The 26,134-nt window shown below is 38.8% G+C and overlaps 1 long non-coding RNA gene across 1 annotated transcript in view; it reads right to left on the minus strand.

Moving 5' to 3' along the window:
- The window catches only part of LOC116877477, a 106,360-nt gene extending 89,211 nt beyond the window's left edge, over nt 1-17,149 (minus strand). The window contains exons 1-3 of the long non-coding RNA XR_004384656.1: nt 17,093-17,149; nt 9,208-9,357; nt 7,831-8,006 (exon numbers count right to left, since the gene is read on the minus strand). This is a non-coding gene — a long non-coding RNA (uncharacterized LOC116877477). The remainder of the gene's footprint in view (nt 1-7,830; nt 8,007-9,207; nt 9,358-17,092) is intronic.
- Between the last annotated feature and the right edge of the window lie 8,985 nt (nt 17,150-26,134).

Here is a 26,134-nt window from a genome sequence, read left to right on the forward strand (position 1 = left end):
ACAGAAAATTACATAGTTGTGTGTGTGTGTGTGTATATATATATGTGTGTGTGTATATATATATACACACACAAGTACTCTCATTATTAAAAGGTATATATATACATATACAAGTAGTCTCATTATTAAAAGGTATATATATACATTCACATATATATGAGAGTATACATATATACTTGTATATATATACATTCATATATATGAGAATATACATATTATATGTATATACAATATGTATTATATATAATCATTATTAAAAGGTATATATACCTTTTAATAATAAGAATACTTGGGTTTTCTTAAGTAATCAATGACTGATAAAGACAACATGAAGCACAGGAAATTATTTTAGGACACAAAATCCTGATTGCCTAGGCAGATTATTTAAAATGTAAGGAAAATTTTTTTACACTGTTTTATTAAGAGCAGACCAATAATCTAAGAAAACTTTGTTTTAACAGAGAGAGAAAACCAAGTTCTAATTTTGTGTCAGTATACTAGTTAGTAATTAAAAGGCTAATTTTTTTAAAAGCCCATATAAATAAATCCATCCAACCTTGGCAAGCTTTGATCACCCACAAAAAAATTTCTTTTCCAAGATTCCTTTTCCATAAACCTTCTAAAAACTTTTTTTATTCATTCAGCTTTTGTCCTACTCTGTCTTATTTCTAAGTCTGGAACAACTAGTCATTCTATTTCAGAACAAAATTTCTCTTTTTCCTTTAACAAAACACATACTTCATACTTTCACTTATCAAAAACACATCTTACTTTCCTTGCACAGACTTGCTTTTTTATTTACTTTTATTATTTCTAGTAGATTCATTTACACAACATAGATTTAGAATCTTTAACCATTAGTAACCCTAGTTTTCAGTGAAAACCAGGAATCAGGCAGTTGTGAACTGTCACATACTATCATTCTGTAGCAAATTTATGAACACATCATTTCATAATTCTCTAGAGGTGTATCTTTCTCATACTTTAATTTTTCATGTTTATTAACAGACTCAAATATATTTAGTTTCTCTATCCTGTAAAAAAACAAGATTCCAAAAGTAGATAAACTTATGTTTGGCAATTAACATTTCAATGTTTTATCTTTCTTGGAAATAATCTAGCTATTCAATGAGTATCCATCATTTAACTGAGCTAAGATTTCAAGTTATCAGAAAGATTTTTGCAACTTTTTTTTTTTTTTTAAATTCCAGCATAGGGGAATTCCAGCCACCTGGATGGCACAGGTGGTTGTCAGACTCTAGATTTGGGCTCAGGTCATGATCTCAGGGTTGTTAGATCAAGCCCCGCTTTAGGCTCTGAACTCAGCCAGGAGTCTGCTTGAGGTTCTCTCTCTCCCTCACCCTCTGCCCCTCCCCCATCATCCCCCTCATGCTCATGCTTTCTCTTTCTGAAATAAATTTTAAAATCTTCTTTAAAAATTCCAGTAGCATTAATATACAGTGTTATATTAGTTTCAGGTGTACAATATAGTGATTCAACACTTCCATACAATAACCTGTGCTCATCACAAGTCCCTCCTTAATCCCATCATCTGTTTCACCCTTCCCCCAACCTATCTCCCCTCTGGTGACCATCAGTTGGATCTCTATAGTTAAGAGTCTGTTTCTTGGTTTGTCTCTCTCAGTCCCTTTTTCCCTTCACTCATTTGTTTTGTTTCTTAAATTCCACAGATGAGTGAAATCATTGGTATTTGTTTCTCTCTGACTTATTTTACTTAGCATTATACTCTAGTTGCATCCACGTCACTGCAAATGGAAGATTTCGTTCCTTTTATGGCTGAATAATGTTCCATGGTATATGCATACGACATCCTCTTTATTCATTTATTAATGGACACTTGGGCTACTTCCATAATGTGGTTATTATAAATAATGCTGCTATAATCATAGGGATGATAAATAATGCTGCTATAATCATTGGGATGCATGTATCCCTTTGAATTAGTGTTTTTGTATTTTTGTATTTTTTGGGTAAATACAAGTGCAATTTTTGGATCATAAGATAAGTTCTATTTTTAATTTTTTGAGGAACCCATACTGTCTTCCAGAGTGGCTATACTACTTTGCATTCCCACCAACAGTCCAAGAGGGTTCCTTTTTTTCCCCACATTATCACTTGTTTCTTGTGTTTCTGATTTTAGCCACTCTGACAGGTGTGAGGTGATACCTCATTATGGTTTTGATCTGCATTTCCCTGATGATGAGTGCTGTTGAGCATATTTTCATGTGTCTGTTAGCCATCTGGATGTCTTGCTTAGAGAAATGTCTGTTTATGTCTTCTGCTCATTTTTTAATTGGATTATTTGTTTTGGGGGTGTTGAGTTGTATCAGTTCTTTATATTTTTTAGATACCAACCCTTTATCAGATATGTCATTTGCAAATATCTTCTCCCATTCAATAGGTTGCCTTTAGGTTTTTTTTTTTTTTATTGTTTCCTTTGCTGTGCAGAAGCTTTATTTTGATGTAGTCCCAATAATTTATTTTTGCTTTTATTTCCCTTGCCTCAGGAGACATATCTAGAAAAATGTTGCTATGGCCAATGTTAGAGAAATTACTGCCTGTGCTCCCTGCTAGGATTGTTATGGGTTCAGACCTCACATTTAGGTCGTTAACCCATTTTCACCTTGTTTTTCTGTATGGTGTAAGAAAATAGTCCAGTTTCATCTTTTGCATGTAGCTGTCCAGTTTTCCCAACACCATTTGTTGAAGAGAGTGTCTTTTTCCCATTGAATGTTCTTTCCTGCTTTACCAAAGATTAATTGACCATATAATTGTTTTTTTTTTCTCAGTTTCCTATTCTGTTCTATTGACCTATGATCTGTCTATCTCTGTGCCAGGACCATAATGTTTTGATTACTACAGTTTTGTAATATAACTTTAAGTGTGGGATTGTAATACCTCCAGTTTTGTTCTTTCCAATTTCCAAATTGCTTTTGCTATTTGGGGTTTTGTGGTTCCATACAAATCTAATTTCTTGTTCTAGTTCTGTGAAAAATGCCATTGGTATTTTGATACAGATTGCATTAAATCTGTAGATAGCTTTGAGTAGTACAGACATTTTGACATTTGTTCTCCCAATCCATGAGTATGGCATGTTTTTCCCTTCTTTGTGTCATCTTCAATTTCTTTCAACAGTGTTTTACAGTTTTCATAATACAAGTCTTTCTCCTCTTTGGTTCAGTTTATTCCCTGGTATCTGATTATTTTTGGTGCAATTATAGTAAATGGGATTGTTTTCTTAATTTCTCTTTCTGCCACTTCACTTTTAGTGTATAGAAATGCAACAGATTTCTGCACATTGATTTTATATCCTACAACTTTATTTAATTCATTTATCAGTCTAGTAATTTTTGGTGGAGTCTTCCAGGTTTTCTTTCTTTTTTCTTTTTTTAAGATTTTATTTATTTACTTGACAGAGAGACAGATCACAAGTAGGCAGAGAGGCAGGCAGGGTGGGGGGAGCAGGCTCCCCACTGAGCAGAGAGCTGAATGCGGGGCTCCATCCCAGGACCCTGAGATCACGAACCAAGCCGAAGGCAGAGGCTTAACCCACTGAGCCACCCAGGTGCCCTCAGGTTTTCTATATATAGTATCATGTCATCTGCAAATAGTGAAATTTTCACTTCTTCCTTACATTTTATTTCTTTTTCTTGTCTCATTGCTGTTGTTAGGACTTCCAGTATTCTGTTGAATAAAAGTGGTGAGAGTGGACATCCTTGTCTTGTTCCTGACATTTGGGGAGAAAGTTCTCAGTTTTTCTCCATTGAGTATGATGTTCTCTGTGGGTTTTTCCATATATGGCCTTTATTATATTGAGGTATGATCATTCTAAGCCTACTTTATTGAGGGCTTTTATCATGGATGGATTTGTACTTTGTCAAATGCTTTTTCACCATCTATTGATATGATAATATGGTTTTAATCCTTTCTTCTGTTAATGTGATATATCATGTTGATTGATTTGCAAATATGGAACCACCCTTGCAACCCAGGAATAAATCCCACTTGAGTGTGGTGAATGATTTTTTAAATGTATTGTTGGATTTGGTTTGCTAGTATTTTGTTGAGGATTTTTGCATCTCTGTCCATCAGAAATATTGGCCTGTAGTTGTCTTTATTTTGTGGTATCATTATCTGGTTTTGGTATCAGGGTAATACTGGCCTCAAAGAATGAATTTGGAAGGTTTCTTTTTTCTAGTTTTTGGAATAGTTTGAGAAAAACAGGTATCAATTCCTCTTCAAATGTTTGGCAGAATTCATCTGTGAAGCCATCTGGTTCTGGACTTTTGTTTGTCTGAAGTGTTTTAATTACTGAGTCACTGGTCATCTGTCTGCTCAAATTTTCTATTTTTTCTTGCTTCAGTTTTGGTAGGTTATATGTTTCTAGGAATTTATCCATCTCTTCTAGGTTGTCTAATTTGTTGGTATATGGTTTTTTATAATATGGTCTTACAACTGTTTGTACTTCTGCAGTTATTTCTCCTTTTCCCTTTGTGATTTTTGTGTCAGTCTTTTCTCTCTCTCTCTCCCTCTTTTTGATGATTCTGGCTAGAGGTTTATCAACTCTGTTGATCTTTTCAAAGAACAAGCTCTTGTTCTCATCGATCTGTTCTATGGTGTTTTAAGTTTCTATATCATTTATTTTTGCTCTCATCTTTATTATTTTCTTCCTTCTGCTAATTTGGGGTTTTGTTTGTTGTTCTTTTTCTAGCTCCTTTAGGTGTAAGGTTATGTTGCTTGAGATTTTCCTTGCTTCTTGAGGTAGGACTGTATTGCTATAAACTTCCCTATTACAACAGCTTTTGCTGCATTTCAAACGTCCTAGACCATTGTGTTTCCAGTTTCATTTTTCCATGTACTTTTTTCTTTTTTGATTTTTGAAGGACCCATTCATTCTTTAGTATTCTTTATTTAACCTCCATATATGTATGGTCTTTCCAGATTTTTTCTTGTGGCTGATTTCTAGTTTCATAGCATTGTGGTCAGAAATGCAATGGTATGACTTTGATCTTTTTGAATTTGTTAAGGGTTGTTTTGTGGCTTAATATGTGATCTGTACTGGAGAATGTTTCTGTGTGCACTTGAAAAGAATGTGTAGGGGTGCCTGGGTGGCTCAGTCAGTTAAGCATACTGACTATTTTGGCTCAGGTCATGATCTCAGGGTACTGGGACTGTGCACTGGGTGGGGCTCCATGCTCAGTGGGGAGTTTGCTTGAGAATTCTCTCCCTCTTCCTCTGCCCTTCCCCCTCCCTTTCTCTCCCTCAAATAAATAAAATCTTTTTTAAAAAAAGAAAGAAATAAAAGAATGTGTAGTCTGTTATTTTTAGATGCAATGTTCTGAATATATCTGTTAAATCTATCTGTTTCAGTGAGTCATTCAAAGATACTGTTTTCTTGTCAATTTTCTGTTTGATTTGCCCATCAATGTAAGTGGGGTGTTAAAGTCTCCTCCTATTATTGTATTACTATCAATTAGTTTCTTTATGTTTGTTATTAACTATTTTATGATTTGGGTACTCCCATGTTGGGTGCATAAATACTTAAAATTGCTATGTCTTCTTGTTGGATTATCCCCTTTTTACTATATAGTGTCCTTCTTTGTCTCTTTTTACAGTCTTTGTTTTAAAGTCTATTTTGTCCATTATAAGTACTGATACTCTAGTTTTCTTTTGACATCCATTTCCATGATATATGTTTCTCCATCCTCTCAATTTCAATCTGCAGGTGACTTAAGGTCTGAAATGAGTTATCTTACAGGCAGTATACAGATGGGTCTTGTTTCTTTATCCACTCTGTCACCCTTTATCTTTTTATTGGAGTGTTTAGTCCATTTATGTTCAAATTAATTATTTACAGATATGAATTTGTTACCATTTTGTTATTTGTTTTGTGGTTGTTTTTGAAGCTTCGCTCTGATCCTTTCTTCTCTTGCCCTCTTTCATGGTTTGCTATAGTTTTATACTTTTCTAAAAGTATATACTATACTTTTTCTATAGTTTTATACTTGGATTCCTTTCTATTTATTCTTTGCATATCTATTAGTGGTTTTTATTTGCATTACCATTAGGTTTGTATATAACATCTTCAATTTTTGCAAATATTTTTAAGTAGACATAAAGCCTAATTGTTGTTGAAAAGTTCATTTATAAACTTGTATCCTATTTACCTCTATTTAATTCACTTGTTCTTATAATTATGCTTGAATTGCTCATGAAAATTTCATGAGACATAAAACAAAAGCTAGCCATCACCTTAAGCTACTTTTCTTGTTGGCATATCAGGTACATTTCCTAAAAATCATGGAAGCAAAGAACCTAAATGTTAAATATTTGGTTTTTCCCTCCTTTATTTTTTTAATTGCCATGTTTGACATGCATCAAGCAATTTATTTTTATTATACATTTTATTCTTCAGTTGAATTCATACTTTTATAATTTTAAACATATAATGAGATAATCAAAGCTTGTTTTACCAGTAAATCTAGGTAGGAAAACAATGTATATCCACATTATAATTAATCCTGAGAATTCTGAGGACATACCTATATTATTTTACCAACAGTTTTTATAGTTGCTTTATTTACCAAAGAATATCCCAGATCACACAAATTAAACACACACACACATCAGTTAGTTTCCTTATTTCTGAGAGTTATGTAAGTGCCCGCTTATCTCTAAACCAATTAGAGAAGAACTTATTTGAGGGATTTTATAAATTAATTTGATAATACCACCTGGAGATAGAAAATTATCACCTGTGTACAACATACAGACATATATACACACATGCATAAACATATAGACAAATACAGATTTTTTTTAGCTTTCATTCTAAAATTTTGGTCATAAGTTAATAAAACATAGTAATACAAACTCACTGGTTTATCTTCACTTTATATTTTTATCTGCATTGTGTTTCTAGCAAATAGAACAAATTAATGTTACCTGCATGCCAATATTTGTGGAGAAGTCTTTTAAATTTTTCTTTTACCCTGACATGTGATCTGATGGAGTCTATGTATTAAATCATAGGCTAGTAACTGAGGAGACACCCAGCAGCTCTCTGGACATCTCCAGTGCATAATTTGAGTGGACAAAACATCTAGCTCTGGTTCCAAAGAGTTTTATTTTCTTTTCAGCCTTAGGTGGTTGCTTTTGGAGGTCCCTGAGTCTCCTGAGAGCCCCTAAGGGAGGGTAGGGGGCCTAAAAGTCAAGTGGCTGTAGGGAACTGAGAAGATAAAGTGAAAGGGAAAAATCTGGTAGGGTTGAACAGAGGTATAGAGGAGGTGGGGGTTGAAGGGGAACATAGAAAAGGATTCAAGAGAACTTGAAGGAATATTGAAGGTGCTAAGAGGAGGAAGGAGGAAAGACACAATGGAAAGGGACAGGCATTAGAGGAGCCAGTTTGGGGAGATCTCAAGTTTTCCAAAGAGATCAATGGAGTTCTCAATTATCCTCAGCAAAATCACGCCAACAAGTAAAGAAGCAGAGAAGATCCCAGAGCCTATAATTAGTAGAGGTACAAGAAGGGGCCTTCAGTCAACTGAGGAGTTCCCATGGGAGAAGCAGAATCCAACAAAGAGAACAGAGAGACCTCACAGAGAGCCAAGAAGTAAAACTTCCAGGCCAGAGAGTGAGGGAATAATTTTCTCAGGAAAGAGAACCAGAGAGAAGAGACTTCCAGCTTAACAGGTACCTTTCAAAGAAGCCAGGGACTCTAATTCATCTTCTTACAAACAGAGAAATGTAGAACTCTAAGTCAGCTTCCAGAGTATACTCAGAATCTTAAGAATCAAAATCTGTCCTAACCAGCTTCAACAATGTCTGTCTGAAGCACTGGTTCCAGAGTCATACTCTCCCACAGATCCCCAATCTATTGGGCAGGAGGGAAGACAAAGGCTTCAAAGGTGCATTCTTAGGGTCCTAGGTGAGAAGTCCAGGGGCCCAGTAATAAATCTTATCCCATCTGAGTTATGGCTCTGTAACTGTTAAAGAAAAAAATATTCAGTGAGACTTGTTAAAAAAGGTAAGACAGACTTTATTCACGACCATCACGATAGGAACAGGGAATACTGTAATGGGATTTTGCAGTGGGGGAGAGAGACTGGGCTCAACTCCAAACAGAGCAGGGCAAGTGGGAATTTAAAGCCAAGGAGTAGAGTGGTGGGGGGTGGGACAGGGGTGTAGTGGATGAAAAATTATTAAGGAGAAATATCTAGCATAAGAGGGGTACTGGCTAAACCTACCTAATGGGATTCTTGCTGACAACAGGCTAGAATGATCAGACATCACCCAGGGGATGACGGATCTGATCAGATCTTGAAGTTGATCCAACAGCAAGGGTGAATGGCTCTAATTAAACAGACTTATCAAGGATCTTGCTAAAACTAGATTTTATAAGGACATGCAGAGATGGGACTAGGGGAAGGTCCAGGAGCCTAATTAAAGTTTGCACAAGCCAAGTATCTTTGTTAGTGGGTTTATTTTAAAGAGGAAAAAAATAATAAAAATGGGAGATGTCATCCCAGAGATAAAACTTCATATTTGTCTAAATTTAACTCAAGGCTATATCCATTAGAATTCATTAAAAGCCTGGCTCCCTGAAAACCATGTAACCTTTTGCCTTCAGAGAGCTTAATAAGGCTGCAGGGCAGTCTCAGAATTTGAGAGAAGTCCATAAAAGGAAACAGTCCAATGGAAAGAGGGAAGCATCACATTGTGAGGATGTCAATAACTCATCATAATTTACCTAACTCTAGTCCCCTACCCTAAGTCACTTTTAGCAACTCAAGTATCCTTAAAGTTCATAACTGAAGGAATATAGATTTCAGCATTATTTTCCTAGGCTCTTATTACAGATGTGTCAAACCCATGGCATATGATCAGGCAGGTAAATTATACTGACTTTTCAGTCACTGAAGCCCCGGTTCAAATCCTGACTCTTCAACTTAGTTATGTGACCACAGGCAGGTTTTCTAATGGCACTAACCACTGTTTTCTCAACTGTAAGCCTGAAGTCATTGTTTTACCTAACCCACAAAGCCGTTTTGAAGGTGGGATAAAACAACGCATCAAAGTGCCTAGCAAATTGCCTGTCACAGAGTTTGCACTTACGAAAATGGTTTAAGAGCTTAAGTAAGTGGGAGTAAATTAGAGAGGAGGACAAACAGAGCAAAGGATACTTACCTTCCTGCCAATTGTGAGCTCTAGCCCACGAGACTGGCCTTGTTACAGATGGAATCATTTCTTGCCAGAAAGTTCCCTGGGCTTGTTGAACTTGGCCTCGGGTACCTAATGTTTTCAGGCTTGGCATGGTTTTCTCTAGCAAGATTTTCTCTTTTGGGGGAGAAAAAAAAGCGATACAGTAATAAAGGGAAACTATATAGTAAGAATGCCAAAGAATGTTTGAGAATATGAATCATGGGGGAGAGAATTCTTGAATTTATCTTTTCACAATGTTATTTTTATTAAGGAGAAAGATTTCCTCCTTTTTCTTTCTTGTTTTATTATTTAAATTCAAGTAGGCAACAGATAGTATATCACTAGTTTCATATGTAGAATTCAATAATTCATCAGTTGTATATAACACCCAGTGCTCATCATATCGCATGCCCTCCTTAATGCCTATGGCCCAATTACCCCATTCCCCCACCCTTTTCCTCTCCAGCAACCCTGTTTGTTTCCTATAGTTAAAAGTCTCTTATGGTTTGTCTCCCTCTTTGATTACTTCTGAGTCATTTTTCCCTCTCTTCCCCTATGATTCTCTGCGCTGTTTATTATATTTCTCATAAGATAATTGTCTTTCTCTGATTGACTTATTTCCCTCAGCATAACACCCTCTAGTTCCATCCATGTCATTGTAAATTGTAAGTATTCATGCTTTCTGATGGCTGAGTAATATTCCATTGTATATGTATACCACATTTTCTTTATCCATTCCTCTGTTGATGGATATCTTGGCTCTTTCCATAGTTTGGCTATTGTGGACATTGCTGCTATAAACATTGGGGTGCATGTATTCCTTCGGATCATTACATTTGTATTTTGAGATAAATACCAGGTAGTGCAATTGCTGAGTCATAGGATAGTCTATTTTTAACTTCTTATGGAACCTCCATACTGTTTTCCAGAGTGGCTGTACATCTTGCATTCCCACCAACAGTGTAAGAGGGTTACCTTTCTCCACATCCTCGCCAACACTTGTTGTTTCCTGACTTGTTAATTTTAGCCATTTTGACTGGTGTGAGGTGGTATCTCATTGTGGTTTTGATTTGTATTTCCCTAATGCAGTGTGATGTCAAGCATTTATTTTTTCATATGTCTGTTGGCCAGTTGTATATCTTCTTAGGAGAAATGTCCGTTCATGTCTTCTGCCCATTTCTTGACTGGATTATTTGTCCCCAAGGGTTTTGAGTTTGATAAGTTCTTCATAGATCTTGGATACTAGCCCAGATCTGATATGTCATTTGCAAATATCTTCTCCCACTCTGTAGGTTACATTTCAGTTTTGTTATTTCCTTTGCTGTGCAAAAGCTTTTTATCTTGATGTAGTCCCAATAGCTCATTTTTGCTTTTGTTTCCCTTGCCTTTGGAGATGTGTCTAGCAAAAAGCTGCTGCAGCCAGTTCAAAGAGGTTGCTGCCTATGTCGTCATCTAGGATTTTGATGGATTCCTGTCTCACATTTAGGTCTTTATCCATTTTGAGTTTATCTTTGTGTATGGTGTAAGGAAATGGCCCAGTTTCATGCTTCTGCATGTGGCTGTCCAATTTCCCCAACACCACTTGTTGAAGAAACTGTCCTTTTTCCATTGGATATTCTTTCCTGCTTTGTCAAAAACTAGTTGACCAGAATTGAGGGTCCATTTCTGGGTTCTGTATTCTGTTCCATTGATCTATGTGTGTTTTTGTGCCAGTAACATACTGTCTTGATGATTATAGCTTCGTAATAGAGCTTGAAGTCTGGAATTGTGGTGCCACCAGCTTGGGTTTTCTTTTTCAACATTCCTTTGGCTATTTGGGATCTTTTCTGGTTCCATACAAATTTTAGGATAACTTCTTCCAGCTCTGTGAAAAAAGTTGATGGTGTTTTGATAGGGATTACATTGAATGTATAGATTGTTCTAGGTAGCAGAGACGTTTTAACAGTATTTGTTCTTCCAATCCATGAGCACAGAATGTCTTTCCATTTTTTATGTCTTCCTCAATTTCTTTCATAAGAGTTCTGTAGTTTTTAGAGTACAGATCCTTTATCTTTTTGGTTAGGCTTATTCCTGGGTACTTATGTTTTTTGGTGCAATTGTAAAGGGATTGATTCCTTAATTTCTCTTTCTTCTGCTTCATTGTTAGCATATAGAAATGCAACTGATTTCTGTGCACTGACTTTATATCCTGCTATGTTGCTGAATTCCTGTATGAATTCTAGCAATTTGGGGGTGGAGTCTTTTCAGTTTTCCTCATAAAATATGTCATCTGCGAAGAGTGAGACTTTGACTTCTTCCTTCTTGAGCCCCTGCATCTGCATTTCCTTTAACACTTTCTTATGGAACTCTTGCTTTTGTTTCATTTTTTACTATGTAGATATTTTAAAGACCTGTTCCTGTCTCTGTGTGCCCTTTTCTTTCAGGCGGCCATGGGAAGAGTTTCAACAGGCCAAACCAACAGAGATAATAACAGCAGGATGTTATGTCCTATACCTTTTGGAGGCTGAAGCATAAGGACTGGAGGACTGTAAATACAATGCAGAAGTGGCCCACGGTGTCCTGGATATTAGGAATATCCAGGATATGGATATTACGTAGTTGTAATGGGTGCAACACACCCACCGAATGGCCTAGTTTCCTGCCTCCCTGAGATGACCAAGGAAGAATGAACAGAGAGCATCTGTAACAGAGAGCTCTGTACATCTCCACAGAGGGTAGTGTTGGCCAAAAAGCCAAAAAGGCCCACTGAGGAAACATGGCCAAATCTCCCACTCAGCGTTAGAGGAAACAGACCTATAAAATGGAGGTGGCTATAAGTTTGCCAAGAAGGTAAATCATGCACACGAGATTTCAGGACACTTAATGCACAGCTGATTTTGGGACCCCCTTCATCTATAGAATACAACAGATGGACTAATAATAGTATAGAAAAATATTTTAAGTTTCAGTGGAAAACTATTCATCCCTTTCTACAGCATACTCTTCTGGGTTATGAGATTCTAGGGCTATTCACTGTATTTGAGTTATTCCATAAAGCTTTGTAAGCTGTAGGTAACTGATAAATATGTGATTTCCATCCTGTCTGGTAATGATTTAACTGACCACCCTACCACCACCCCACCTGGCCTTAAAACTGGAAAAAAACAGTTTTGTCTCCATTTGCAATTCATCTCAACTTTCCTTTACTTGTATAAATCTGTGCTGTTTTGACTTTTCCTTTGAAACAGCTGTTATTTGTTAAATAATGTCCCCCCTCAAAAAAAAAAAAATCTTGTATCCTAACCCCCAGTACATGTGAATGTGACCTTATTTGAAAATAGGGTCTTTGCAGATGATCAAGTTGAGATGAGGTCATAGCGTGGGCCTTAATCCATTATAACTGTGTCCTTATTAAAAGAGGAAATTTGGACCAAGAGACAAGACAGACAAAATGAATGTATGTCATGGGAAGAAGAAGGCAGATAATAGGGATAATGGGCCTTACAAACTAAGGAATACCATAGATTTTCAGCAAACCACCAAAAACTGGGAGAAAGGTATGGAACAGATTCTCCTTCACAGCCTGCAGAAGGAACCAACTCAAACAACCTTGATCTCAGACCTCTAGCCTCCAGAACTGCGAGGAAATAAATCTGTTGTCTAAGCCCCCCAGTTGGTGCTACTTGACTATGGCAACCCTAGCAAACTGATATGTCAGTTGTATCTGCCTAATTCCCTTCTATCATATGAGTAAAATAAATTCTTTGAAACATGTTCATTTTATACCCTGTATGAGAGTCAGGAGTTTACCTTTTTCTGGAAATGATCTTTTAATAAGATACATGGATCTCTTGCAGTCTCTCTCTGTTCCTGAAGACTTCTCAGCCAGGACTATCCCTGAAGACTAATTTTTTTCATTGAGTTTTTAGATTGCATAAAGGCATCACAATGTATCTTTTAAAAATGACCCATAATTGAAAACTAAACTACTCAAAATGGACTGCCTTGCCCCCATTCAGATGAATGGATACAAAGGGAGTGAAGCCCAGCCACCTTCCAGGCTCTGTTCTGGGTACCTGGAACTCTGCAGGATATTTTTTGAATTCCTACCACAGTCATCCTACCTTCTCTAATGTTGGACCCGTAGAATTCCCCTTTCTCCCCAAGCCTCAGGGAAAGTGATCCTATCCCAAGTTTCCCCAGGAATAAAACCTGATTGGTCTGAGATTCTTACGGTAGTTCCAGCCACCTTATGCTCATAAGGGTAGCTACCCTAAGGACAAAATTTGTCACACCAAACATGGAAGGGCAAAAAGGACAATTCTTGGGTTCTTCATAACATCCAAGGTAACCTACCCAGAGTAACACAATTCAAAATCTAGACCTATTTTGTCCCCCACACCGCTTACCTTTTCTGTGTTTATTATTAGTCAGTGAATGAAGGTTAATTTATCCTACTTCTTATTTGTTTTTATCCTTTAAAATGTCTTGGGAGACCATAGAGCCTAGTGGTTAAGAGCAAACTGTGGTGTCAGGTGGACCTAGGTTTAAATCCTGCCTCCGTGTGACCTCAAGCAAGTCAAGTAACCCCTTTATGCTTCAGTTCCCTCAAATATAGAATGGAGATAACAATTGTATGCTACAAGCTTGTGATGAGGACTAAGTGAAATTACATATGTAAAGGACATACCACGGGTCCTGGCACATGACACATGCACAGAAAAATATTGATGGTGTTTATGATTATTACTATTACTGTGCCATGCAGGATTACCTTACCTTTCCTTTCTCTTTTTTTTTTAAAGAAGATTATCATGATTACATTTATTTATTTATTTATTTATTTGACAGAAATCACAAGCAGGCAGAGAGGCAGGCAGAGAGAGTGAGGGAATCAGGCTCCCCACTGAGCAGAGAGCCCTATGCTGGGCTCAATCCCAGGACCCTGGGATCATGACCTGAGCCGAAGGCAGAGGCTTTAACCCACTGAGCCATCCAGGCGCCCCTGCCCTACCTTTTCAATAAGCCCCCAGCATTTCGAATGTAAAAAGAGCATCCCATTCCTCATATATAGTGTGGCTTCATCAGTTGACTTCAGATTCATTAGAGCCTCCCCTCGTCATACTAATACTGGGAGCTCCCCTTCTTCCTTCCCACCATCAAAGGAGCCCAACTCCCTAGGAGCACCGTCATTCCTTCGGAAGCCCAGCCTGGTTTTGTATCTACTCACATTGCCCCTACCATCCCCCTCAAACTCCCCCCCAGGGCCCTGAGAGCTTTGATGCTCACTTGGCTGCCAGGCAGGAGCAGAAAGATAAAACCCTACTTGTTCCCTCTCTTCACAATAAGACCTTTGGCGATTTAGAGGGTGACAGAGATAAAAGACTGGATTTTTTTTTCTTTCTTTTCATTTTTTTTCCCCAAAAACAAATGGTGGTTTGTCTTCCCCAGCCACTCCTTCAGAGCCACACCAGTATCAAAGAGCCTGAAATCAGCAGAGAGGCAAGGCAGAGGAGTTCTACCCCACCCAGCAGGGAATTTGCTTGCTTACAGGACCAAACAGAAAAGGGAGGGGAGAGAGGAGCCATATGCAAAGAGCATCTCGCTGGGGGAACCTAAGCTCATATCCCCCACCCCATTCCCAAAAGTTTGTTTTCTTAACATCTACTCTATGCCACTTGAAGCTTGGCACACAGACAAGGGCGGTGAGGACACAGAGAAGGAAAGCTCAACTTGTGTCGTGGATAAATCTTGAGTTGACCCAACATCTCATAGTCCAGAGGGCTTACTGTGCTGACAGCATTCAGCTGGGACTTACAAGTCTGCTGTCAAGTTCTGCTCAAAGTCCATGTGACCACATGCAAATGGAGAAGGAATGAGAATAGTCTGGCGTAACAAGGGTCCTATTGTTTCTGGAGTATATCCTATGGGTTGGGTCCTATACTAAGTCCCCAATATATAGCAACCATGGGGTAGTTGGGACTACTTTCCCCATTTACAGATGTGGACACCGCAGCTTACAGAGATCAAGTCCAAGGCCACATCCTAAGAGGCAGAGCCAGGACTTAAATGTGTATTCTTAACCAGATGCTGTAAAGCTGCTTTCCACAGGGATTGTGAGTACACTCTGAAAAATACCAAGCAATATACAGCTTTGGGGCACCTGTTATCCATTGATTTGTTCCTTCAAAAAATGTTAGGCTGAAGTCCTAACCCCTAGTACCTGGAAAGTACTATTCAGAAATAGGGTCTTTTCAGATGTAATCAAGTGAAAATGAGAACACACTAGATTAGGGTGGGCCCAAGAAGGGAAATTTGGATACACGTAATACACGTACTCACACAAGGAAGAGAGCCACGTGAAGACAGAGGCAGAAATTGGAGTGATGCTGCCACAAGCCCAGGAACATCAAAGATTGCTGGAAACCCATAGAAGCAAGGAAAAGGCAAGGAAGGATCCTCCCCAGAGCCTTTGAGAGAACATGGTGTGGCCAGCAACTTGATTTTGGACATCTGGCCTCCAGAATGGTGAGAACAGGTTTCTGTTGTTTTACGCCACCAAGTTTGTGGCACTTTCTTATGGCAGCCTTAGGAAACTAATATAGCATCTGTCTTTGTGAGTTTACAGAGGAAGAGGAGGAGGGGTAAAGGAGTTGCAGGGAGAGGAGAGGAAGGCAAGACAACTTTCAGACAAATAATATAAGGATTACCTCTCACATAGTAGCCTGGGGAACAGGGCAAGTATGTTAGTCACAAAAGAGAGACAGACAGAAGTGGGTGATGAAGGTAGAGAAATGAGGGGTTTAAGTGAGGGAAGGGATGGAAAGGAGAGAGAGGAGAATGGCAAGGAGTTGGGTGGGTCAGCTCCTTGAAAGGTAGAAGAGTCCAAGAAGGATCTGACATTCCCTGCCAGGGAGGGAAAGGATTGAGAAAGAGCAGAATGCTGCCCACACTCTGCCCCGTGACCATGACCTTGCCCCATGCCACTGCCCCAGCCTTCTCACACCTCAACAGGCCTCTTACGTCAGACTCCTCTTCAGTTACTGCCCTCAGGGAACATGTAGTTAGCACTCACTAAGTGACTGGAATGAAAGAGGGTGGGGACATGAGGACCAGGGAGCAGCACCAAGAACACCGAGCTAAGAGCCTCTTGATTTCTTCAGCCTGGAATTGCTCTGCATCCCCTATCCAGCCGGCCTAGAAAGAATGTACTTAGAACTCCCTCCCATCCCAACTTGGATGGGGCATGAGCCCACCTCGCTGGGCCCAAAACAACTTCCACACCCCTTTATCATCATGCTTGGACATTATCTTGTGTTTCTTTCTCTCTATATATATATATGTATCTATACACAGATATGGGTAGATAGGGAAGTAGAGAGATATAAACACATAGATATCTACCTATTGCTATAGATACAAATAAAGATAGATAGATAGATAGATAGATATGATAGATACAATGGGTCCTCCATTAGAGTGTAAGCTTCTGGAAGGCAGTGTTCTACTCAGCTCTAGCCAGGGCTGTTGCAGAGTCTGGTGCACCATAGTTGGGTCAGTAAATAGTTGATCAATGAATATCTGAGGTATTCTAGAACTCACATGACAAAAAGTATTAATAGGAAAACAGGCAAAGGACATAAACACATGATTTACAAAATAAAAGAAATAGAAATGGTTCTCAATTACATGAAAAGATACTTAAGCACAATCATAATAAGAGGAATGCAAGTTAAAGCTACACTGAGAAAGGATGTTTCACCTCTTAGACCAGCATTAGTGTGACAAGACACCCTGTGGAGAGGTTGTAGGATCCAAGCAGGCCCATCCCTGCTCCCAGGAATGACATAACCCATAAGGTAATGTCTATTAAAATTATAATTATGCTTACCCTTCATACAGCAATCCCACTTATGGCAAGCACCTGCAGCATATCTCACAGGTAGACCTGCAAACATAAAACTGGAGTACGTACAAGCATTTTTGAAACAAAAGATCTAAAGTCATGCAAGGGCCCTTCTCTAGAGAAGTGGGAAAATAAACTATGATGCTTGAATAAGAATGAGGAAAATGAAGACTATATTCATCTTTGCTTCATTTGCATTAAGAAAAACAGGTCAGAGCCGTAAGAAACTAATAATGCACATGGCTCCTTAGGTGGGAACAGCAGGCAGGGTGGATCACTAGAGATCGAGCAAGATTTCTCAAGGCATGGCTTTCACATCATGCTGATTCTTGAATTATGTAAATGTACTGCATGGTCAAATTATAATAATTTAAAACACATAAGCATATATATTAATAAATAACATGTAATTTAGGAAGTAATATGTAGAAGGTAGGGTTAGAATGCTACACTGCTTTTATACACTACAGGAAGGTCCCTGGAGAAGAAATAAAAATGACTCAAGAAACTCAGAACAGTTTAATTTTAAAAGAACATTAAAATTTACTTATTACCAATTTCCCATAAAACTAAAGAGGAGGATCTGTTTTCCTTAAGAACAAAAAACTGGGGGCACCTGGGTGGCTCAGTGGGTTAGGCCTCTGCCTTCAGCTCAGGTTGTGATCTCAGGGTCCTGGGATCGAGCCCCGCATCGGGCTCTCTGCTCAGCGAGGAGCCTGCTTCCCCCTCTCTCTCTGCCTGCCTCTCTGCCTACTTCTGATCTCTCTCTCTCTGTCAAATAAGTAAATTTAAAAAGAAAGAACGAACAAAAAACTGGGGTAAATAAATAATGCCAGTCAAAAGCCCTTAAGCCATCTAAAGGAGAAGTCCATTGGTCATTGTGGGGAACATACACTCAGGACATAAGCTGCCTAGCCACTCAATTCTCTATTTTTCCCCAACAATCTCCCTGGAATTTTATTTATTTCCTGATTTCAGCCTCTTCTAGCCATTTTTAGTCTCTTCCCCAAACCCAAATCCTCACATCTTGAACTTTTCTAGACTTTTCCATATCATCCATCAAAGCCTTCCAAGATGTCTAGCTCAAGACACCTTTCACAGTTTTGTTTAAAATCTAAATTGGCTATCATAAGGATATAATAATGCCTTGCCCAACCCAGGATACTATAACTCATTAAACCCTATAACATTCTCACAAGATAAAGACCATGATAATCCATTTTATTAGCATTTTACAGATGAGAAAAGGGAGCCTAGAGAGGTGGGGTGCTTTGTTCAAGGTTATGTGGTGTGGGGAGGTGGTGCCAGGATGGAAACCCTAGCAGTTTGACTTCAGAGCCCACTCTCACCACTGCTGCAACCCTAGGTGTCCCCAAAATGCTTTGTGACCAGTAGACCTTTTCTTCTGCTCCACGTCCCTCCATTCATGCATTCACTTGTCTATCAGACATCCATGGCCATCTACAGTAAAGGCAGTGTGCTAGCTGAAGCGGATACAGAGATTAAGGAGACAGTGGTCCTTGACTTTGAGAAGCTTATAGTCCAGAGAGAATACACAGATCAGCACACCACTCCAAACACAAGCAGTTCTGCAGTGTGAGTCTAGGACAGGGCCTCCTGACCTACTTCTGTACCTCTTTTGTTTTTCCTCCCTAGAACAGGAAGTCTCCATTTGGGGTCCTGTGTCTATCACAAGTGGAAAATCAACTCCTTCAGGATTCGTCCAGGTAAAATAATGGGATCCAAACAGACTCACATGCTAACAACTATCAGATTTGGTCTTGGGGTCTGCTTTCCTGTAGCTCACAGTTTTAAGCATGTCATTTCATGTTGAAACAAGAACAAGAGAATTGGGCGCTTGGGTGGCTCAGTGGTTAAAGCCTCTGCCTTCGGCTCAGGTCATGATCCCAGGGTCCTGGGATAGAGCCTCACATCTGGCTCTCTGCTCAGCAGGGAGCCTGCCTCCTCCTCCTCTCTCTCTCTGCCTACTTGTGATCTGTCTGTCAAAATAAATAAAAATCTTTAAAAAATAAAATAAAATAATAAATAAAAATCTTAAAAAAAAAAAACAAGAGAATTGTGTGTTTTTGCTTCTAGCCACAAGAATCAGGTCGAAACAAAAGAGAACAGAGACCTTATTTCATAATACTTCTTAGAAAAGAATTCAGAGGGCTGAGCAGTAAAGAAGAGCCCTGAGATCCTACCTGTTGCCCTTAAACGTCCTCTTCCTTATCACAGTCCAAAGGACTCATTTTCCTAACATCACCGCCCTAAGTGAGAAGGGGCAACTTACTTGCTAAACTTGCACTTTTCCCTGTGATCTGCTCAGTCTCCACAGGGCAAGAGTGACTGCCCAAGTTCTATTCCCCCAAATGAAGCACCAAAATTAATCACACAAACCTGGGTTCAAAAGCCAGACTCTGCCACTTACTGAGAAATCATCAGCATCAACTTCCTCATCCCGAGAACAGGATTAATAATGAAGATTTGGTAAGGTAATAATACATACAGAGGCTCTAGCCTCAGGTATGACACAGATTCAAAGCCTTCTTGGGACACTCTCTTAACCAGAGTCACTGCCAACTTCCACATGCAAAGCCACTGAGCTCGGCTCCCGAGCATTAGCCCTGGTTCCCTCTGCCCAAAAGACATGTACTTATTTCTGCAGCCATAACCTGGGTCTAGAGGGGCAGAGGACAAAGAGGACAGGTTCTGGGGCCTGAGAAGAGAAGGGCTCAAAAGAGAGAGGGATTATCCAAGCTGCAGTCATACAGGCTGGGGTTGGGTCTATACTCCAGACTGGGGACGCAGAGGGAGTCCAGGGAGACCTGGGTGAAGCGAAATGCAGCAGTGTCCCCAGAGACCAACCACGTCCATAGTGCAACACCAGCAAAGCAGTAATGTCCACAAAGTCACTCTGGAAAGAAATCACTATTTCCCAAAAAGTACCCAGGAAGTTACCTTGAGCGGAAAGAAAAAAAAAAAAATCTGAACTTCATTGAACTGACCTACACTTGTGCAGGGTTTGATACTGTTTTTAGTTTTAAATACATAGAGGCAAGGTGAGGGTAGGGAATAGAAGACAGACACTGTATTCTTTCCCATGCTAATCTGACCTGGCCCATTAAATACCAAAAAGACTTCATCTTATGCTATCTACGTCAGTACCCCAAATGCCTATAGAGTTCAAACATATTAGAGAAATGAGCACCTGTATGTACCAGGTAGGGAAACTGGAACATAAATGCTCTAGCCAAGTGTTGCCATAGAAAGCAGAATCAGCGTTGCTGGGTGATTTTTTTTTTTAATATATATAGATTTATTTTAAGGAACTGTCTCACACAATTATGGGAGCTGGCAGTCCAATATTTGTAGGGCAGACCAGAAATTCAGGTAATAGTGATGTTGCCATCTTGAGTCTGAATTCAGCAAGGCACAAATTACCTGTTGATGATTATGATGTAAACACACTGCTAATGTTACTCTACCACCTTTAGACATACACAATAATGACAAGAGATTTAGTTTTCCTAAGGGTGGGAACGGATTTACCGTCCTCCTGTATGTTTCCATTATTGCTCATTCATGAGATCATATAAGTAAATATTTGTCTTTCTTCACCAATAGGCTAGGATGTGTCTCAAAGTGTTGCTCCCATGCCAGAGACATCAAAATATTCTGGAATTCCTGTTAAATATTTAGATTCCTAGCCACTCCTTATCTACCACATCAGGAAACAAGCACTCTCTTTTTTTCTTGAGTATGCTAGCATTTAAAACCCACTGGACAGGGACGCCTGGGTGGCTCAGTTGGTTAGGGATCTGCCTTCAGCTCAGGTCATGATCCCAGGGTCCTAGATCGAGTTCCACTTCCAGTCCTGCTCAGCAGGGAGCCCGCTTCTCCCTCTGCCTGCCCCTCCCCGCTGCTTGTGTGTTCACTCTCTCTCAATCTCTCTGACAAATAAGTAAGTAAAATCTTAAGAATAAATAAATAAATACCCATTGGACAGAAATTATTTTTTCCTTTTGTCCTTCAGTGAACAACAAAGTCTCCTGACACCTAGTGGGAGCTCAACTAATGTTGTTGCACAAATAAATATGGTCACTAGTTTACCCTTGGGTTCTCTTGTGATGTCTGTAAAATCATGTTAAACTTGTAATCTTGACCTTTGTTTTAGGAGATAATCAACTACTGTGTAATCATCTACGTATGTGTCAGTTAACCCCACTAGACTGGAACACTTCTTTGCATTTTTGTCATTCTTATATTCATAGACCTTAGCCCAGTAACCAGAATAAGTTAGATGCTCAATAAATATTTTTTGAATGGACAGATGGATGAATGGACCCGCAAAAAAAGCTACCTGAACATAGACCACCTGCTGTCTTACTAGGTTGTGAATATGTTTTACTTGCTGGCCCGAGTTTCTCATCCTATCTTTCAATAATTCATAATTGCTACAGGTATTAGGAGTGCACCGAGAACTTCCACTTGCTTATGGATTCAAACACAGTTAAGAGTCTATAACATGGAATTTCTATAGCATTAACTAGATCTCTTTTATCACTTTCAGAAAAATAAATATCATGGTACCCATAACTGGGAGTCACACTATTTTGGAGGTGACATTGAATCCCCTTCAAAGTATAAACAGAACTATTCATAAGCTTGAGTGCTTAAACTTTTTACTGTTTCGTAATAAATTTTTCATGAAACTTCAAAACCAATCCAGTCTCAATATTGTTTCAAGACATTCAGATTAAGAATAACTGCTATAGGGACGCCTGGGTGGCTCAGTTGGTTGGACGACTGCTTTCGGCTCAGGTCATGATCCCGGAGTCCCGGGATCGAGTCCCGCATCGGGCTCCCAGCTCCATGGGGAGTCCGCTTCTCCCTCTGACCTTCTCCTCGCTCATGCTCTCTCTCATTGCCTCTCTCTCAAATAAATAAATAAAATCTTTAAAAAAAAAAAAAAAAAGAATAACTGCTATAAATCACTTGACCCAAATCAGGTGGCAGATATTTCTGTTTCCAAAATGACTAGAATTAGAAAGACTGACAATAACAAGTGTTGATGAAGGTGTGGAGTAACCCCAAGTCTCATAAGTTGCTGGTGGGAAACCAGCATTTATCCAAGCGGGATGAAAACACTTGTCAGAAAAAGACTTGCACAAGAATGTTTAAGGCAGAGCAATCCACAATAGACCCAAACTGGAAGTGACAGAACCAAGTGTCCACCAGTAAGAGAAAGGAAAAAGTATGACATCTGCACATAATGGGATAATACTTAGCAATAAAAAGGAGAAAACTAGTAAATTGCCCTGTCAAAATCATCACCTTGAATGAAACAAGAGTATATTCTATAGAACATTTAGAACAGGCAGAACTAATCTGTAGTGATAGAAAACAGAAGCACAACTGCCTCTGCAAAGAGCAAATATTGACCAGAAAGGGACACAAAAGAACTCTCCAGGTGAGAGAAACAGCCTATATTTTGATTTGGCAATGGTTACATTTGTCAAAACCCACAAATTTGTCTGATTTGTTCATTTCAGATCTATATGTTTTTCTGTATGTACAATATATCTCATTTACAGAAATTGTACTTCTACATTGGCCAGAAATATCAAAGCATAATTATCTTCTATACATTATGGTTTCATTTTGGGGACCATTTTTCAGAAACCTAAGACTTTTAAACAGTCTATGATTCCAGCAGAGGTGTCGCCGACATCTTAACACGACATTCGTGTGTCATTCTACAAGGGTGTTACATTCACTATTATATTATATATAATATATTGTATATTATATACATATCAGTTGTTATTATATTCACAATAATTACATTATCCAATATATATTGGATATACAATATCCAATATTGTATATCCTCAGCATCACTGTGGCTCTTTATATTCATTAGTTGGCTTAAATCTCACTTTTTAAAAATGTGCAGTTCGAATATTTAACAGATGAGAATCAAGGTCCAGGTTGATCAAATTTCTTGCCTGAGTCCACACAGCTAATGAGTGATGTCACCAGGACTCAAACCCTGATCCTGAACCCACACTCTTTCCTCTCCAATAAACCACACACACACACACACACACACACACACACACGCCTGAATCACAATTCATAGCTCTTTCCATTCTTTTATCCTTTTATCATGAATCTGTGATAACAGTTCTTCCTGTGAAATTTTTTAAAATAAATAAATGAAGCCTTTATACAGCACTCTACAGCCCATGGAAAGTTTTAAATCATTGCCTGATTCGTCCTGCCTGGCTCTCATTCTCAAATCTGTGTTTGCTTTGGAATCTAGAGACTGAAATAATCCACGGAAAGCAAATGAAAGAGGCCACAGAGCATTTGTTGGCCGGAGGACAAAGGGGGGTGTTTCCCTCACTTTGTTTAAGTGTTAAAACAAAACTGTCCATTATTCTACACACTGAATTACTTACTGTCAGCATCATAGAGGGGAAGCATACACATTGATTGCATTTCAAATATAAAGTTGATAGCAATTAGTGAACGGAAGAGAGTGTCTATAACCACTGTCTGCTCTTTCAAGCCATGGTCCTTAAGACATGGTTTCTTATTGAATTTTTCACTCTCATTAGTGGTATTTAACAGTGAATTTCTAGATACTCAAGTCCAAACCAAGGCCAAGATTATTTAATTCTGAACTGTTAGAAACCCTCAAGAAACCACCCAAAAATGCCCCCAAAAGTTCACACATGACCCACATGTATATAGTGAGATTAATATCCCTCAGAAATGCCTTATTAGGGGCGCCTGGGTGGCTCAGTGGGTTAAAGCCTCGGCCTCTGGCTCGGGTCATGATCCCAGGGTTCTGGGATCGAGCTCCACATCGGACTCTCTGCTTAGCGGGAGCCTGTTTCCCCCGCTCTCTCTGCCTGCCTCTCTGCCTACTTGTGATCTCTGTCTGTCAAATAAATAAATAGAAAATCTTTAAAAAAAAAAAAAGAAAGAAAGAAAAGAAGAAATGCCTCATTAATGTCAGAATAATTCACTTACACCTTTTCCTGGCAAAACATAACCTTCTATGTGAGAGAATAATATTGCAGAGGTACCAAGACTAAAACAAGCTGAATAGCTACTAATCAGATGACCAGCTGATTAACTGATTAAGAAAAAAGAAAATATTATTACTATTGGAAAAGCCGGGTTCTGGTCCAATATACTTTCAATGCTACTGAAAATCATTTTGTGTCATCCACAGAAAGCCTTCACATATTTGATCAATGAAATGAGAAACTGGTTTCCAAACTGGTTTTCAGTCCTAATCCTGTTTTCCATGAAAAATAGTTTGTACTTTAAAGAGCTCAGGATGATAATGCCTTTGGAAAAATTCAATTCCATGGCTGGCTTGTTATTATAGATACAAACCATCTTAGATGTCAGCTACAAGCTCAAGCATCTTATTCCTCTCTCTGGCTTATGGAGCAAGGAAATAATAATAAAAGCATCTCCCCTGATCTTATAACCTGAGCTCTGACTAGCCATGAATATGATTCCCAGCACTATAAATAGTCTTATGAATCTTGCCTTCCTAAAAGACTGAACTTTTCCACTTTCTTAGATATTAGCAATAAAAGTACCATGTATAAATGTCCTTAAGATTTGGGCAAGGCTGTCACAAGATTCAAAATATGCAGTCCCTATGGACGGTTAAAGGCAGTGAAGCAATCCCAGGAGTGCCCAAGGAATAAAGAGGAAAGGCTCAGAATAATAGGGGTAAGGCAGAATCAAGAAAATATCCCGGGTTTTTAAATGTGTGATTTTTGTTGTACAGGCAGTTTCTAATAGAGTAATTCAAACCAAAGTGTTTTTTGATCTTTGGTTCTCCTTAGGGAAACATGCACAGCAGCAAAGATCATAGAAAAGGCAATGGGCAGGGGGCTTGGATAAAAAAGGCTTCAATCCCGGTTTCATTCTTCCTAGCACACAGACTTCGGCAATAAAAACAAACTGATAATAATAATAGCGAACAGTTAATGAAGCTTACAGGGAGCCAGACCCTGGTCAAGGTGTTGTAAGTGTATTAACTCATTTAATTCTATGATGTAGTGAAGTATTCAGAAGGATAGGTTCTGAGCTACAGTGCTCGATTCTTTCAAAACTTCCATTTACTAGCTATGTGATCCTGGACAAGCTGCTCTTCTGGAGAATCTTCATACAATGGCATCCACCTCCTGGACTGCTTATGAGAATTAGTGAGCTAATACTTAGGTTAAGCACAGAAAACAGTGTGTGTTTGGCACAAAGCAGACAATCAACGTTTGCTATTGTTACTCCCACTTAACATTTGGGGAACTGAGACACAGAAAGCCTATTTGCTGAAGATACGATGATTGATACCTAACAAATGAACCTGTAATATTTGGCCTTTGTAAATAATTGATACATGTTAGCTATTTTTCATCCTACAACAAAGAGGGTCACTGTGAAAACAACTCTCTAGTTATTCGAAATTGTGCTTTGTCTAAACTGAACACGAAGAGTTCCAAGTGTAGATTTCTAATACAAAACATTTAAGTAGCCGTCAATTATTATCTTACCCTTCTTCTTGCATTCCTGATCATAAATCCAAAGCACATCAATAAATTATGCAGACTGAATGGAGATCTACATTCTGCATTAACTATTATACTAAGGCACCTTTCCAGCAACAATTAGTGTACTGATCTATAAAATGGGCAACCCAAACTGACCCCCCACAACCCCCCAACAGCAGGGCACTTTCAGGGTGAATTCTCCACTCTCCAGATCCTGGCCTCTACTAGTTAGACAGCCTTAGTTACTTGACACTGAAAAGAGAACACAGCCATTTCTTTGGGACAAATTCCCCTTAACCAAGTTTATCACCAAAACCCACACACAAAACCAGAATGCCAAATGATTAATTACAAGGATATATAACACACCAAGCAGATCTGAGATTAGATCAGTTTATGGTTGTATTCACTCCCTGTGAACAATCTGCATGGAAACTGGATT

Source organism: Lontra canadensis, unplaced genomic scaffold, assembly GCF_010015895.1.
Source record: "Lontra canadensis isolate GAN:19392208 unplaced genomic scaffold, GSC_riverotter_1.0 scaffold52, whole genome shotgun sequence".
Lineage (NCBI taxonomy): Eukaryota > Metazoa > Chordata > Mammalia > Carnivora > Mustelidae > Lontra > Lontra canadensis.